Source organism: Amphiura filiformis, chromosome 6 (assembly GCF_039555335.1).
Source record: "Amphiura filiformis chromosome 6, Afil_fr2py, whole genome shotgun sequence".
In the NCBI taxonomy this organism is placed as follows: domain Eukaryota; kingdom Metazoa; phylum Echinodermata; class Ophiuroidea; order Amphilepidida; family Amphiuridae; genus Amphiura; species Amphiura filiformis.
The window spans coordinates 39,557,621-39,575,341 of NC_092633.1; positions in this window are offsets into that span (position 1 = coordinate 39,557,621).

Below are 17,721 nucleotides of genomic sequence, written 5' to 3' on the forward strand. Positions count from 1 at the left end.
GCTGTAATTTTAGGTCATGTTAGAGAAATATTTTTGCTAGAAGTTTGGAGAATAGTTAAAATATTGGCCGGTTATTTTTCACACAGTGATGTCAACTAGGCAATGCCCATATACCTATAACATACACTGTTTGTAGAGGTCACGCGTCAATGGTGAGAGCACTGTGTATTGTGTATAGGAAAACGGACAGTAACTGCAGTATGCATGGAACACGTTTTTGATCTTGTGAACATGGTCCGTAAAAAGGTTTTAAACGAAGGAATTTCAAATTTATTCTAAAAATTTGTATAAACACACACAAAATGGTAAGCTACATCCAATGCACCAACATTTCACTCGCTGCGATATTTGATTACTGAGAAAACTCTGTTTTAGAGAACAACTTTATGCGTCTTTTATACGTTTTTTATACGTTTCTTTGTGCATAATATACTTGGCCTTATTCGGTGTTGCGATTAAGACCAACATTTTTGTTCAGAAAATGCGATGGAACATTGCGATTTCACAGATTTTCTTAATTATTTGTGAAGCATTTTGTGACCTCATCAAAAAGCCGTATCTCTATTTGCTACTGTGTGTATGATTGCCTTATGCATATGACACGCACTCATGCAGACCTACTCGTTTAAGGCTGCATGCACTCAGCGAACTCATGTATCGACACATGACAATTATAATATTTTGTAATGAGTTTTGCAAAATGCCAAATAAGAGTTTACTGTAAAATGTAAAATGTGCATTGGAATAACACGGGAGTTTGGATATAACTGTAGGATTTCTTTCTCATACAAATGTATGGTCCCCCTTTATTAAAGCTTGTACCGGGTTGAAAATTCAGATATTATGAAAAGAATAAGTAATTGAAACATAGAGCAAGTACTAAAATCATAGCTTTTATACTTTTTGATATTTGACGCTAACTAATTCATCTCCTATATCTACAACACAGCGCTACCAGTAGGGGTCAATTGCCTATTGTGAGTGCCCCTGTGCTGTGTGCATACATGTAGGCAACAATAACTGCACGATGTAGTTTTATTTCAGAGTGGAAACCAATTTTATAATGTGGGCGGAACGGGCAAAGCCAAATTGTTGTCCCTATTAAATTTAGTTGTGTGAATATTTGATAATAGGCAGTTAAGAAAATAAATAAAACCTGATCGAGACGAGTTACTAGAAAAAAGGTACAATTAACATAGTTCCGTGTAGTAGTTGAAGCACCTCAAATAGCATTCATCACCACGGAACATTCACCACCTAGTCAGATAGCGTCACAGCCACCGCAAGCTTAATTGCCTCCTCTACTCTATCAAAGTTAATAAAGTATATTAATTCTAACGCAAACATAATGAAATTGGTCATTTGTGTTAACATTAATACACCACCAAGTATCAAAAAAGTAAGTAATATACGAGACGTTAAAGCACTTGCATCTCCGTCGTCTAAAATGAAATAAATGAATCTAACTATTTTTTGAAACATGAAAGTATAATAGTTAGAGAATGGTAAAGAAGTTTAAATCCAATTTTATTGTGAAAGTATAATATAGTAATATCCTAAATCTAGCTTTCATAATAGAGACGAGATTTTTAACTGTTTTAACTTGCTCGGGTAGCTTAGAAGCATTGTACATTGTACATATCCCTGCAGAAAAAATGCTATTGATAAACTACCTGGTGTATGATTGTGTATCTACCTTAGATAAAATCAGGCTATTGAAAACTACCTGGTATATCTACCTTAGATCTGGCTATTAGTAAACTACCTGGTGTATCTACCTTAGATCAGGTTATTGATAAACTACCTGGTGTATCTACCTTAGATCAGGTTATTGATAAACTACCTGGTGTATCTACCATAGATCAGGTTATTGATAAACTACCTGGTGTATCTACCTTAGATCAGGCTATTGAACAACCTGGTGTATCCACCCTGGATTAGGCTATTGATAAACTACCTGGTTTATACCTTAGATCAGGCTATTGATAAACTACCTGGTTTATCTACCTTAGATCAGGCTATTGATAAACTACCTGGTGTATCTACCTTAGATCAGGCTATTGATAAACTACCTGGCGTGTCTAACTTAGATCAGGCTATTGATAAACTACCTGGTATATCTACCTTAGATCAGACTATTGATAAACTACCTGGTGTATCTACTTTAGATCAGACAATGGATAAACTACCTGGTGTATCTACCTTAGATCAGGCTATTGATAAACTACCTGGTGTATCTACCTTAAATCAGGCTATTGATAAACTACCTGGTGTATCTACCTTAGATCAGGCTATTGAACAACCTGGTGTATCCACCCTGGATTAGGCTATTGATAAACTACCTGGTTTATCTATATCTTAGATCAGGCTATTGATAAACTACCTGGTTTATCTACCTTAGATCAGGCTATTGATAAACTACCTGGTGTATCTACCTTAGATCAGGCTATTGATAAACTACCTGGCGTGTCTAACTTAGATCAGGCTATTGATAAACTACCTGGTATATCTACCTTAGATCAGACTATTGATAAACTACCTGGTGTATCTACTTTAGATCAGACAATGGATAAACTACCTGGTGTATCTACCTTAGATCAGGCTATTGATAAACTACCTGGTGTATCTATCTTAAATCAGGCTATTGATAAACTACCTGGTGTATCTACCTTAGATCAGGCTATTGAACAACCTGGTGTATCCACCCTGGATTAGGCTATTGACAAACTACCTGGTTTATCTATATCTTAGATCAGGCTATTGATAAACTACCTGGTTTATCTACCTTAGATCAGGCTATTGATAAACTACCTGGTGTATCTACCTTAGATCAGGCTATTGATAAACTACCTGGTGTATCTACTTTAGATCAGACAATGGATAAACTACCTGGTGTATCTACCTTAGATCAGGCTATTGATAAAGTACCTGTTCTATCTACCTTAGATCAGGCTATTGATAAACTACCTGGTGTATCTACTATAGATCAGGCTATTGATAAACTACCTGGTGTATCTACCTTAGATCAGGCTATTGATAAACTACCTGGTGTAACTACCTTAGATCAGGCTATTGATAAACTACCTGGTGTATCTACCTTAGATCAGGCTATTGATAAACTACCTGGTGTATCTACCTTAGATCAGGCTATTGATAAACTACCTGGTGTATCTACCTTAGATCAGACTATTGATAAACTACCTGGTGTATCTACCTTAGATCAGGCTATTGATAAACTACCTGGTGTATCTACCTTAGATCAGGCTATTGATAAACTATTTGAAAAAACGTCATGGAACGCGTTTTTGATCTTGTGAACATGGTCCGTAAAAAGGTTTTAAACGAAGGATTTTCAAATTTATTCTAAAACCAAAAAATGTTAAGCTACATCCAATGCACCAACATTTCACTCGCTGCGATATTTGATTACTGAGAAAACTCTGTTTTAGAGAACAACTTTATGCGTCTTTTATACGTTTTTTATACGTTTCTTTGTATAACCTTAAATGAAACCAACTTGCATAATATACTTGGCCTTATTCGGTGTTGCGATTGAGACCAATATTTTTGTTCAGAAAATGCGATGGAACATTGCGATTTCACAGATTTTCTTAATTATTTGTGAAGCATTTTGTGACCTCGTCAAAAAGCCGTATCTCTATTTGCTACTGTGTGTATGATTGCCTTATAATGCATATAACACGCACTCATGCAGACCTACTCGTTTAAGGCTGCATGCACTCAGCGAACTCATGTATCGACACATGACAATTATAATATTTTGTAATGAGTTTTGCAAAATGCCAAATAAGAGTTTACTGTAAAATGTAAAATGTGCATTGGAATAACACGGGAGTTTGGATATAACTGTAGGATTTCTTTCTCATACAAATGTATGGTCCCCCGTTATTAAAGCTTGTACCGGGTTGAAAATTCAGATATTATGAAAATAATAAGTAATTGAAACATAGAGCAAGTACTAAAATCATAGCTTTTATACTTTTTGATATTTGACGCTAACTAATTCATCTCCTATATCTACAACACAGCGCTACCAGTAGGGGTCAATTGCCTATTGTGAGTGCCCCTGTGTTGTGTGCATACATGTAGGTAACAATAATTTTGAATTTATTTCAGAGTGGAAACCAATTTTATAATGTGGGCGGAAACAGTAGCGTAGCCAGGATTTTAGTGTGACGGGCAAAGCCAAATTGTTGTCCCTATTAAATTTAGTTGTGTGAATATTTGATAATAGGCAGTTAAGAAAATAAATAAAACCTGATCGAGACGAGTTACTAGAAAAAAGGTACAATTAACATAGTTCCGTGTAGTAGTTGAAGCACCTCAAATAGCATTCATCACCACGGAACATTCACCACCTAGTCAGATAGCGTCACAGCCACCGCAAGCTTAATTGCCTCCTCTACTCTATCAAAGTTAATAAAGTATATTAATTCTAACGCAAACATAATGAAAATGGTCATTTGTGTTCACATTAATACACCACCAAGTATCAAAAATTAACTCAGTAATATAAGAGATGTTAAAGCACTTGCATCTCAATCGTCTAAAACGATATAATTAAATCTAACTATATTTTGAAACATGATATAGTTAGAGAAAGATAAAGAAGTTTAAATCTAAATTTATTGTGAAAGTAAAATATAGTAAAAGCGTAATTCTAGCTTTCATAATATAGACGAGATATTTAACTATTTTAACTTGCCCGGCTAACTTAGAAGCACTGCAAAATGTACACTCCCTGCAAAATTGATAAACTACCTGATGTGTCTACATTAGATCAGTTAGGCTATGGATTAACTACCTGACGTGTATATACCTATTGATTAGGCTATTGATAAACTACCTGGTCTGTATACCTTAGATCAGGTTATTGATAAACTACCTGGTCTGTATACCTTAGATCAGGTTATTGATAAACTACCTGGTATATATACCTTATATCAGGCTATATAAACTGCCTGGTTTATCCACCTTAGATCAGGCTATTGATTAACTATCTGGTGTATCTACCTTAGATCAGGCTATTGATAAACTATCTGGTATATATATATACCTTAGATCAGGTAACTGATAAACTATCTGGTGTATCTACCTTAGATCAGGCTATTGATAAACTATCTGGTGTATCTACCTTAGATCATGCTATTGATAAACTACCTAGTATAACTACCTTAGATCAGGCTATTTATAAACTACCTGGTATATCTACCTTAGATCAGGCTATTGATAAACTACCTGGGTTATCTACCTTAGATCAGGCTATTGATAAACTACCTAGTGTATCTACCTAAAATCAGGCTATAGATAAACTATCTGGTGTATCTACCTTAGATCAGGCTATTGATAAACTACCTGGTATATCTACCTTAGATCAGGCCATTGATAAACTACCTGGTGTATCTACCTAAAATCAGGCTATAGATAAAGTATCTGGTGTATCTACCTAAGATCAGGCTATTGATAAACTACCTGGTATATCTACCTTAGATCAGGCTATTGATAAACTACCTGATGTATCTACCTTTGATCAGGCTATTGATAAACTACCTGGTGTATCTACCTTAGATCATGCTATTGATAAACTACCTAGTATAACTACCTTAGATCAGGCTATTTATAAACTACCTGGTATATCTACCTTAGATCAGGCTATTGATAAACTACCTGGGTTATCTACCTTAGATCAGGCTATTGATAAACTACCTAGTGTATCTACCTAAAATCAGGCTATAGATAAAGTACCTGGTGTATCTATCTTAGATCAGGCTATTGATAAAGTATCTGTTTTATCTACCTTAGATCAGGCTATTGATAAACGACCTGGATTATCTACCTTAGATCAGGCCATTGATAAACTACCTTGTGTATCTACCTAAAATCAGGCTATAGATAAAGTATCTGGTGTATCTACCTTAGATCAGGCTATTGATAAACTACCTGGTATATCTACCTTAGATCAGGCTATTGATAAACTACCTGATGTATCTACCTTTGATCAGGCTATTGATAAACTACCTGGTGTATCTACCTTAGATCAGGCTATGGATAAACTACCTGATGTATCTACCTTAGATCAGTTACTGATAAACTACCTGTTATATCTACCTTAGATCAGGCTATTGATTAACTACCTTAGATCAGGCTATTGATAAAATACCTGTTTTATCTACCTTAGATCAGGCTATTGATAAACTACCTGGTATATCTACCTTAGATCAGGCTATTGATAAAGTATCTGTTTTATCTACCATAGATCAGGCTATTGATAAACTACCTGGCGCATCTACCTTAGATCAGGCTATTGATAAAATACCTGGTATATCTTCCTTAGATCAGGCTATTGATAAAGTACTATTTTATCTTCCTTAGATTAGATTAGGCTATTGATAAACTGAATCAGGCTATTGATTGCAATCCCATAATTCGTTTGCCATACAGTAATGGTGGGCGACTCGGAGAGTGTAGAATATATATCTGGGATCAATGGCTAAATATTTTATATCTTATGCGGTGTAATATGTATGCACATGTTAACAAATTTATGACCAGAGCGGAGCAAACTGACCCTTGAAGTTCAATTAATATATTGCTTGCTTACAAAGAGCACAAACCAATGAGCTACATTGCCTGTTTAAATTTATGATACGTTTCGGCATGTTGATTATAAATCGCTAATCACCCGTTATTGAAATATATATGCATCTTTAATTTGATGAAGATAATGATTTCAATCTTTGCAACTTTCGAATACAGCCTTTCGTGTGTGTAAAACACAAAAACAAAGACGACAAAACGTTTATATCTATTACAAATATGCTTCTTTTGTTTCACTGGTTATTTCAATTAATCTTTTCAGGGTCTTTGATATGACGAGTTTTGTAAATCCATGACAGCATAGAAGTCAATAATGTGTTGGATAAAATGGAGAGGTCAGGTTCGTGACTTCCGATAGATTTCGCTTTGGAACAGAATCTAGGCTTTATTTGAGCCCTTAAGCTCTTCATGTTATTTCTGGATGACCACGAAGTTCAAGTGGTTTGAAGATGATCAAACCTGTTATTTGTCTTTATAGATGATGTAACTTAGTGTAACTTAAGCCACATTATGTAAAAGTCGTCTTGTGTCATGTCTAGGTGTAATTTCTCATTAACTAATCAATTAATTGAATTACGTAACACCTCCTTAAGCACTTATTGATTCCTTTATAGATGAGTACCGGTAGTGAGTAAAGAATTACAGTTGAAATCCATACACCCCTGTGTAAGACATGTCCTTAATGCCATGTGTGCTAGCCATTGTAAATGTCACTATAAAAACTGCACATTTATGAGGGTTTTTTCTCAAAATATCAAGCGCGATCTCAAGAACCTCTGAACCAATACTAGGCTTGTTTGTACTCATTTTAATGCATTTTTCATGCTGATTCCAAATATGGTCATGAATATTTACAATTCTGAACTTTTTGAATTTTTAAAGAAAATTTGGAATTGTCGTCAGAAGTCGACAGCCGCATGTAGAGGATTTTGATCTCCCACACAGAGGATGTAGATTTCAAATGGAGTCACCCATTCAGGTAACCCCATTTGAAATTCACACTCCCGCTTGCTTAATCCATGTCAGCTCTCTGAAAGCATTGCGATATTTTTATTACCTGACATTAATTCAAATTTGACCGAAATCGTACACGAAGGCTTTAAATCTTCCATTTTCATATAATTCCCAAATGGGTCGACTGTTAATAACATTTTGACTCATAAGAATATCATAAATTCATTGAGTACGCGAACCGTTTCTATATTCCTCCAAATATCATTACACATACAACGTTCATGGGTCACTGGTGTATAATCTATTTTACCATCATGAGAGAAAACAAAGCGACTAGAGAGAAATGGTGTCAAAGACATTTTCTGCATGGATACATTTATTCACTTATCGCACGTTTTATTAAATCATGGAGGGTGATTCTTGTTAAGTCTTCATTAAAGATACATTTTCCCAGCATCAAACCAGTAAGCATGTGTCAAATGTAGTCTTATTTTGTGACGAACAACATATTACCCATGTTGAGTGAGTTTTATTTGTTTTGGAACATCATCCCGACAAGTAACAATGGTAACAAGAGCTAATATTACTAAAATATCCAGAGGTAATTGTCATGTAATATGGATAGTGATTGTTTTTTTAAACTGAATTCTGTTGTAGCAGTTGGAGTAGTGTTTGAAATCAAAATTAAAGGTGGCTAACCTGATTGACAGTCTCACCCCCCCTTACCCCATCAAAATGCAGATTTTGGTATCAGATGAAAGCTCATGTTTTTCTCATTTGCATATTGAAATTAAGCATCCCAAATCGGTATATTACATGTTCTTTTTGCATGAATGCTTAAAAGGGACGATATTTTATGTTATACGTGTTATATAACAATTTTAAAGAATTCCATTTTTCAAATACCGTATATCAGGTCACCTTACATACATATACATACTAAGTACATTTATTATAGTGCTGTTACATCAAGATCAAAGCGCAGTATGAACCAGTGAAAAAACGGCACCTTCCTTTAATGCAATTCTTGTGTTAACATTTTCTTTGAAGTATTTTTAACTCAAATAAAATTTTGATTCTGTATAACTGTCAATTCGATGTTTTTTCATGTGATATAAGCTGGGTTTATTATTTGTATTGTCTGTCCGAATAGGCTCATGTATACTTGTGTTTACCATGCACAATCGTCTGTATAGATAATGTGATTAGATATTGTAAGGGTATCCGGTGGAAGGGAAGTCTACTCTGTTTTACATTCATAAACGTAACATGATACTACACGTTGTGAGGATGTATCTCTATATGCCATCAAATATCATATTTTGATCCATATGAATCTTCAGAATAATGCATTTTTATGAAAGGTAATATATGTAACAGAAAATCTCTCAAGGTAGGAAAGGAATTTTTAAATTCTTAAAAGAATTAAGGGAGTACTACACCCCTCTGGCCAATTTTGTGCCTATTTTTGCATTTTTCTCAAAAATTATAGCGCATTGGTGACAGGTAAGATATGTATATTATAGGGCAAAGACTACAACTACTGCACTGAAAATTCAGCAACTCAAGGCAAGTAGTTATTGATTTATTGATCAAATATTGGTTTTCCCTCATTTTTGACTGTAACTCCACAACTGTTGCCTGTGCTGAAATAAAAATTTCCAGTGCAGTAGTTGTAGTCCTTGCCTCTATAATATACATATCTTACTTGTTACCAATGTGCTATAATTTTGAGAAAAATGCAAAAATAGGCATGGGCAGGGGTGTAGTACCCCCTTAATGGTGTAGCCATACATATTGTATATAGGTGAGAGTAATGAAAATCTACACGGAGTGAGCTGAGACGTGTGATGGTCTGACGAACCAACATTCATCATGTGTTCATGTGGGATTTTTCAAATTTATACACTCTTAGCTAAAATGGTTCTGAGGGTTCTACATACATAACAGGTCAAGAGAAACGGGTTATATGCAATTGAAAACCCCATAATGGTTCTTTCTGGTCCGAACTTTGTAGGTCTAAAATGGTTCATTCACCATGTTCACGCCTTTCCAGAACCATTTTCTATTCTTCGTATAATGTGTGCTCAAAGACTTTTATCTGAGCATGCTTGGCAAAACAAAAGTGTATTCATAAAACACGAATCACGTCACACACTGACAAAAAAAATCACGCCAATTCCAAAATCAAATCTGATTCTAAACTTTGAGCTACCATAAATTATATTGTTTGCATCATGTAATATAATATTTGTTTAAAATCAAACAAGAGGAAGATGTTGCTGACGCATACTTAACTCATCTATCTTGGAGGCATTAAGACAATGAACCGTTACATTGTTACAACATACCACGATACCATTGTAGCCCCACTTAATTACAACGACAGGTGGTTAATTCTTGCAAAAACATGTTTTGGAAGTTCATTAAACTCCGAGTAAACGGTGACGTACATAGAGCGTCTTCCTTAAAGGCCCATTCAGTGATTTCAGCAAAAGTGCAAATAAAATTAAAATTGCATATAAATTGCTTCAAAAGTGAAGGATAAATCATTACAATTAACATGAGTTTGTTTTTTAACGAAAAATTTGGCAAAAAACGAAGAAAACAACAATATTGACAAAGTTGAAGCCCCGTTCAAATACATTGTATAGTTAGTTTCTTTACAAATTCATCTAAAACATCTGATTTTACACTATTAAGGGGGTACTACATCCCTGCCCAATTTTGTGCTTATTTTGCATTTTCTCAAAATTATAGCGCATTGGTGACAAGTAAGATATGTATATTATAGGGCAAGGACTACAACTACTGCACTGGAAATTTTATTTCAGCATAGAAAACAGTTGTGGAGTTATAGTCAAAAATGAGGGAAAACCAATATTTGATCAATAAATCAATAACTACTTGCCTTGAGTTTGCTGAATTTTCAGTGCAGTAGTTGTAGTCCTTGCCCATATAAAATACATATCTTACTTGTCACCAATGCGCTATAATTTTTGAGAAAAATGCAAAAATAAGCACAAAATTGGGCAGGGGTGTAGTATACCCCCTTCAATGTACCAAAATCTGAATTTTGATGATTTGTACGATCCTCTGACTTAGCAAATCACTGAATGGGCAGGTGACACCGCGTCATGATTTTTGTTTTGTTCGTTCGTGTGTTTTAGAAAATCTCTTACACAAGCATTACGTAATCTCTTCAGTGATCCCAGCGTAAGTGTAAAATAATTAAAGTTTATAAAATGCCTAAAAGTTAAGGATAAGTCAATCAAATTGTCATTTGATATTTTTGAAATGAAAAATTTGGCAAAAAACGAAGATAACAGCAGTATTGACGAAGTTGAAACCCCATTCAAATACATGTAGCAGATGAGCAAATCACTGAATGGGCCTTTAAGTCAGGGGAAAATGTGGCATAGCGGCAAATCGTCTTTTTAGTATATGCTTCATGCTTCGTGCTTCGACCAAAGAATTATTCGACCAATATATTATTATACTCAAAGATCACCTCCGAATCGAAGTTTGACGTGCGCATAGCTAATTATACTGAGGTACATCCATAAGTGACATACAAACATAGCGGAGTCGGTAATCATTGGTTCTACCTCACTAGATTCGACACATTTAGCTTATATTATTTGATATTTCAAAGTTTCCTCAGATTCGGATACATGGTTTTAGCGGGTTCGCCGTCGGGGGACTTTAAAAATTGTCAAACTTTCAGTAGAATCAGCTGTGACATCTTCAGAACAAAACTATTGGGAATTCTGCATGTGGACTGACCCTTGCGTATACAGAGTATCATAGTGTGCTGCCCCTTGCCCATCCATGCGCGTATTTGGGGGGGGGGGCTTTGGGGCGCCAGCCCCCCGGGGTAAATGTAGGGGGCGGCAAAAAAGAAGGGGCGGCGGAAGATAAAGGGGCAGCAAAAAGAGTAACAAAAGAAAAAGGGCGGTACTTAAGGGGCGGCAAGAATAATTATGACGAAAAAGGGCGAAAAATTATTGAAAATTAATGAAAGTAATCCTTGTTGACTGTCAATAGAGCGACAGCTCTAAGCTGTGTGGGTATTGGGGAGGTGTAACACCTTTAAAATGTATTTTGAAAAAAATCGGGGAACAAATTTTAGCCCCTACCCCCCCAACCCCCCCGAGAGCCGTCCTGGTCAGCCTTTTCGGGCTATTGCTGCAAGGGCGGCAAAATTTACATTTTCTTAGCCCCTCGGGGTAGGAGCGGCCACGGTACGCCACTGATGCCCGTATAACATGTGACTACTCAATATCTAAATACGATTTAGTGGCTCTGAAAAGACATGTGTTCAAACTCTAAATAGTTGCTCAAACTCTTAATAATGTTTTTGTATAGACGGTGTCTGCCTTTCGTCTCATTCGTCAAAAAACCCACAACACTCCTTTAAAGGCATTATGCTTGTAAATGGAATGGAGTTAAACTACACTATATAGTGTAGTTTAACTTTTGTGAAGTGTCCTGTATTGGTTTTGTCATTTAGCAATCCAATCTGTTTAAAACACGTTTTGTATAAAAAGAAGAAGAAAAAACAGAATGAATGAATCCCGCAATATAATACAATGAAAATATCGTGAGCGAACCACTTAAGGACAATTTATTTTATGTCTCATGTGATTTCCAGCTATCTCATCCTTTTGTGTTCTAGTTTTTTGACGTTTTCAATGTTTTATATAATGTAAGCAAACCTATGAATTGAAGTAATCGTGACTATTATAATTTGCGACGGAATTTAGTTTTGTCCACGTGATTTGATACTATTAAAGACCCATTCAGTGATTTGCTCATCCGGACGATCGTAAAAATCATCAAAATTCAGATTTTGGTACCTTTGTCATTGTCATAATGTGCTAACATAGCCTGCGAGTGGTTCAGCCGAAAGCCGTGTATTTAAGACAAAATAAGATATTTTACACGAATATGTAATTTAGATACTGACAGTATCTAAATTAGCTACATGTATTTGAACGGGGCTTTAACTTCGTCAGTACTGCTGTTTTTTCCTCGTTTTTTGCAAAATTTGTCATTTCAAAAATACCAAATGACAATTTGAATGACCTATTCTTCACTTTTTTATAAACAATTTTAATTTTTTTACACTTGCGCTGGGATCACTGAATAGATCACGAAAGATGTGTCATGCATTTCAGCATGCAAATGATCCCTGAAAGGAAGTGCTCCAACATCAAGAGTAGGCCTACAATGTATATCCACAAGGGTGTCTCAACAGTTCGTGTCTTTCCTGCAGTTCACAATTTTGACATTTCCCTGGTCCTTTCCCTGTAATGTTCTTGTGCTATATTTTGCTACTTGTCTCATAACATGAGAAATACATTTTTTTTATATATTAAGTATAAAAGGTCTTAACATGAAAGCTGCAATCAGTACAAACACGACAAAAGATTGTCAAACACTGTTTTTTCAGTGTACACACAAATTGGTACTGCACAGGGGTGCGTTTGATTTCGGATATTTTTACAGAAAATTCCATTCTACAGCTTCATGGCATACATTATACAGCAATCAATGATATATATAAACAAAGTAAGTGGGCAAGTCCCGATTTTTTTTTCAATAACATAATTTAATCAAACGTCTTTTGGTTTTTTTTCATGTGCTGCTTAATGCCCATTCTACAATTAATCACTGACATAACAGGTAAGGCGATTTGTTTTTCATATTAAGCGTGATTATGTAAGTGTGTGAGAGTAAGTTTGGGGTGGGTGGGATGTGTGTGGGATAGATAGTGTGTGGTGTACAGGTGTGTGTTGCGAGCAAGTCTGCGTGGTGGGGTGTGTTTATGTATGTTTAACGCCATAGCTCAGCTTCATCGTCTTTGAGTGGATACCCTGAGACTGGTAAACCTACGTTGTTGTCATGATTGTATGGAGTCGTCATTGTTATCGTTCACAGCTTCATCGTCTTTGAGTGGATACCCAGAGACTGGTAAACCTACGTTGTTGTCATGATTGCATGGAGCCGTCACTGTTATCGTTCTCAGCTTCATCGTCTTTGAGTGGATACCCAGAGACTGGTAAACCTACGTTGTTGTCATGATTGTATGGAGTCGTGATTGTTATCGTTCTCAGCTTCGTCGTCTTTGAGTGGATACCCAGAGACTGGTAAACCTACGTTGTTGTCATGATTGTATGGAGTCGTCATTGTTATCGTTCTCAGCTTCGTCGTCTTTGAGTGGATACCCAGAGACTGGTAAACCTACATTGTTGTCATGATTGTATGGAGTCGTCATTGTTATCGTTCTCAGCTTCGTCGTCTTTGAGTGGATACCCAGAGACTGGTAAACCTACGTTGTTGTCATGATTGTATGGAGTCGTCATTGTTATCGTTCTCAGCTTCGTCGTCTTTGAGTGGATACCCAGAGACTGGTAAACCTACATTGTTGTCATGATTGTATGGAGTCGTCATTGTTATCGTTCTCAGCTTCGTCGTCTTTGAGTGGATACCCAGAGACTGATAAACCTACGTTGTTGTCATGATTGTATGGAGTCGTCATTGTTATCGTTCTCAGCTTCGCCGTCTTTGAGTGGATACCCAGAGACTGGTAAACCTACGTTGCTGTCATGATTGTATGGAGTCGTCATTGTTATTGTTCTCATCTTCATCGTCTGTGAGTGGATATCCTGAGACTGGTAAACCTACGTTGCTGTCATGATTGTATGGAGTCGTCATTGTTATCGTTCTCAGCTTCATCGTCTTTGAGTGGATACCCAGAGACTGGTAAACCTACGTTGCTGTCATGATTGTATGGAGTCGTCATTGTTATCGTTCTCATCTTCATCGTCTGTGAGTGGATATCCTGAGACTGGTAAACCTACGTTGCTGTCATGATTGTATGGCGTCGTCATTGTTATCGTTCTCATCTTCATCGTCTGTGAGTGGATACCCAGAGACTGGTAAACCTACGTTGCTGTCATGATTGTATGGCGTCGTCATTGTTATCGTTCTCATCTTCATCGTCTGTGAGTGGATACCCAGAGACTGGTAAACCTACGTTGCTGTCATGATTGTATGGAGTCGTCATATGTTATCGTTCACAGCTTCATCGTCTGTGAGTGGATACCCAGAGACTGGTAAACCTACGTTGTTGTCATGATTGTATGGAGTCGTCATTGTTATCGTTCTCAACTCCATCGCCTGTGTGTGGATATTCACAGACTTCTAAATCTATATTACAAGATTATACACATTTTTGTACTGATACTGATTTCCTTATACGATGAACGATGTTTTAAATGATCGGACGTGTTAGTGTGTGTATGGACAATGTCCATTGCAATGGACATGGTGCTATATCATTATGAATAATAAAACAATTTGTCATTGTATATCTAATACAAGGGTGTGCTTAATTAATCTTTGAAAACTAATGACAACTTTCTGATATTATATTAAAGTCTGTTGGTTTTTCACATCGATTTCCTCAAGGAGATTTCCTCAATATATTTATCAATTTTGACACCATTTTTCGAAGTGACATGCTGGGATTTCGAATTCTGGTAGTCTTCTTTTTACTAGTATCTATATCTTATGCACGATCATGGGAAAATATTTTGCTAATAAGAATTATCGAATTTCATTATAAAATTGAAATTACAATACAGAAGCAACAATTCATGTATACGTAAATTGATATCTTCTTACAATTTCAACAGATAAAGGAGCCCATTAAGTTGGACAAATCCAATATTCATCATATTATTTTTTGGTTATCAACGCTATTTCTATATACTGATAACCAAGTCCTAGTACCTTTTCAATGAGCTAAGTCAAACAAATCGCGATATTCATGCAGATAAAGGATAAATTCTTATTTAAAATAAGCACGAATACGCAATTATGCATGTCTGCTCGAGTATCGTAACTTAATAAAATCGACAAAATATTGAAGTCTGCACGTGTAAATGTCTAAGATACTTGCACTTGTTAATGTTGGATTGTATTATGTGAAGGCTATATAGGGTAATGTGTTAAGGTGTGTTTTCGAGGTGCAAGGATGTTCTCTCTGTGTATTTTATCTTAAAGATCCACATACAAATACAACAATAATGTACCGATGAATAAGATACTCTTGATATTTAGTTTCGTCAACTTCGACGTGAGGGTTGCCTTTGATATAAATTTTACCAGGATCGAAAACGCTTGAGAACCGCAAGTACATCACCGTCAATTTAAATTGTAAAAGAATCACAAAAACCCGGCATCTCGCGTTCAATTTCAGGTCAATGAACTTTTACCGCCAGAAGATCAGTCGGGCTGATGATGCGTTCAGGATAGAACGTGAAAATTTCCCACTCAAAAACGTAAGTCCAGTTGCCTAGATTGTAGTTCAAAATAATTTGACATAAGAATGGGTTTGTATTGTACAAAGAACACCTTAGTGCCTGGAGACTCAAGTCGTCAACCCAGATTGTTCTTTCCAACCATAAGATTGTGAGTGCTTGGAGTGACCATGTAATTTGTCGTTAATTGGATAACCGACCTGTTCACTAGGTGTTATAGCCTATGGTAATACACAGCTTATGAGCAATTATAACTGAAATCATATTAGCATGTACCATAATTCAACTTTCCTAGCCTGTACCATGCCTGCACACCACTCCACGCCATACATAAATTCTCCCAGTCACATTTCCCCAATATGAAATTTTATTAAAGTAAAATTTTAATTGCCAGATGCGGGGCTCGAACTCACGGCGCACCGCTTTGGATACTCTATGAGCCTAGCGCCTTAGACCACTCGACCACTTGTCTTATTGGTATGCAGTTGAAACTTATAATCCGTAATCGCAACTTCATCATTGGCCTACCACGTGACAAGCAAAAGCAGAAAACGTACCATATTTTGGAATTTTATTTGCCTAAAAACATTAATGTGTATTAAGGGTAGACGAGGTATTGTTGGTCGAAGCAACCTAAAAAATCGATTTTCATTATCTATATCAATATATTATTGAAAATTAACGCATTGATGTTTTGCAAAAGTTCATTCTACAAATCATATACTTTGCAAACTTGCTTAGTTTATTGTTGTTAATGAGTTATGTACGTTTTACAAAAGTGTTGTTGTTTCAGCCCTCTTTACAGCGTAACTCAAGAACCGCAGCACCTATAAAAGTGTATCTGTGATATTTTAATTCTTCTACACGCTCGCTATGAATTGAGCAATGCAGTTTTTGCCAAAGCTCACTACCATTCGTAAGATGCTGTGAACTACCAAATCTCAACAGTTTAAAATAATTAATAACCTTAATAGCGCTCAATTGTTGTTAACTGCGTGTTTATACATGCAAAAAATCCGAAAATAAAGATACATGGGCGTCTATATGGACAATACATTATCGATTTTGACACGTGCTCGTGTATCAGTACATTTCCATGGTCAGTAAAACACTATAGAGGAACCTACCATTTTTCTGAGCTTTTCTTGTATACACGTTCGAAGTTTTTATCAATTATATAAACAAATCCACATTAGACCCCAAATGTTTTTCAGGAAATAAAAGATTAGATTACCATAAAAACGAAACAGTAATCTTTGGCGGGGTCTAATGTAATTTTTACATAGAATTTTCAACGTTTTTTCTATCCTTATTCTTGCTCAATTAAAACAATATTTTGGCGTATATAAAATTCTCTGCCTCATAAACGACATCAAATGTGCCACAATTGGGTATCACGAATCGTTATATATGATGTGCATTTAATATTCATATTTTCTTTTATACAGAGGATGCTTCAGTTTTGACAGGAAAAATATTTTCGTGAAAACCCTCTCACTCGGTTATTTCAAAATGGTAACCACGCTTCCCTAGAATGTGCAATAAATTAGCATTAAAAATGTTCTTATTTTAACAGCATTCTAGAAACTCTTGTAGTATAGCGAAATGTGGTGTACCATGCCTACACGGTGTACAGGATTTGTACGTGTAGATGAATACCGGCAAGGTGAATTCAACACTTTGATTTCCAAGAATTCGTTCACGACATCCATGTAGAAAGACAGAGAGGTGTCAAAGATGGGTTGCGAAGATGATGGTGATGAATGATGATGATTCGTACATTAGTTTTACGATATTCTGAAGATGATATTAACGATGA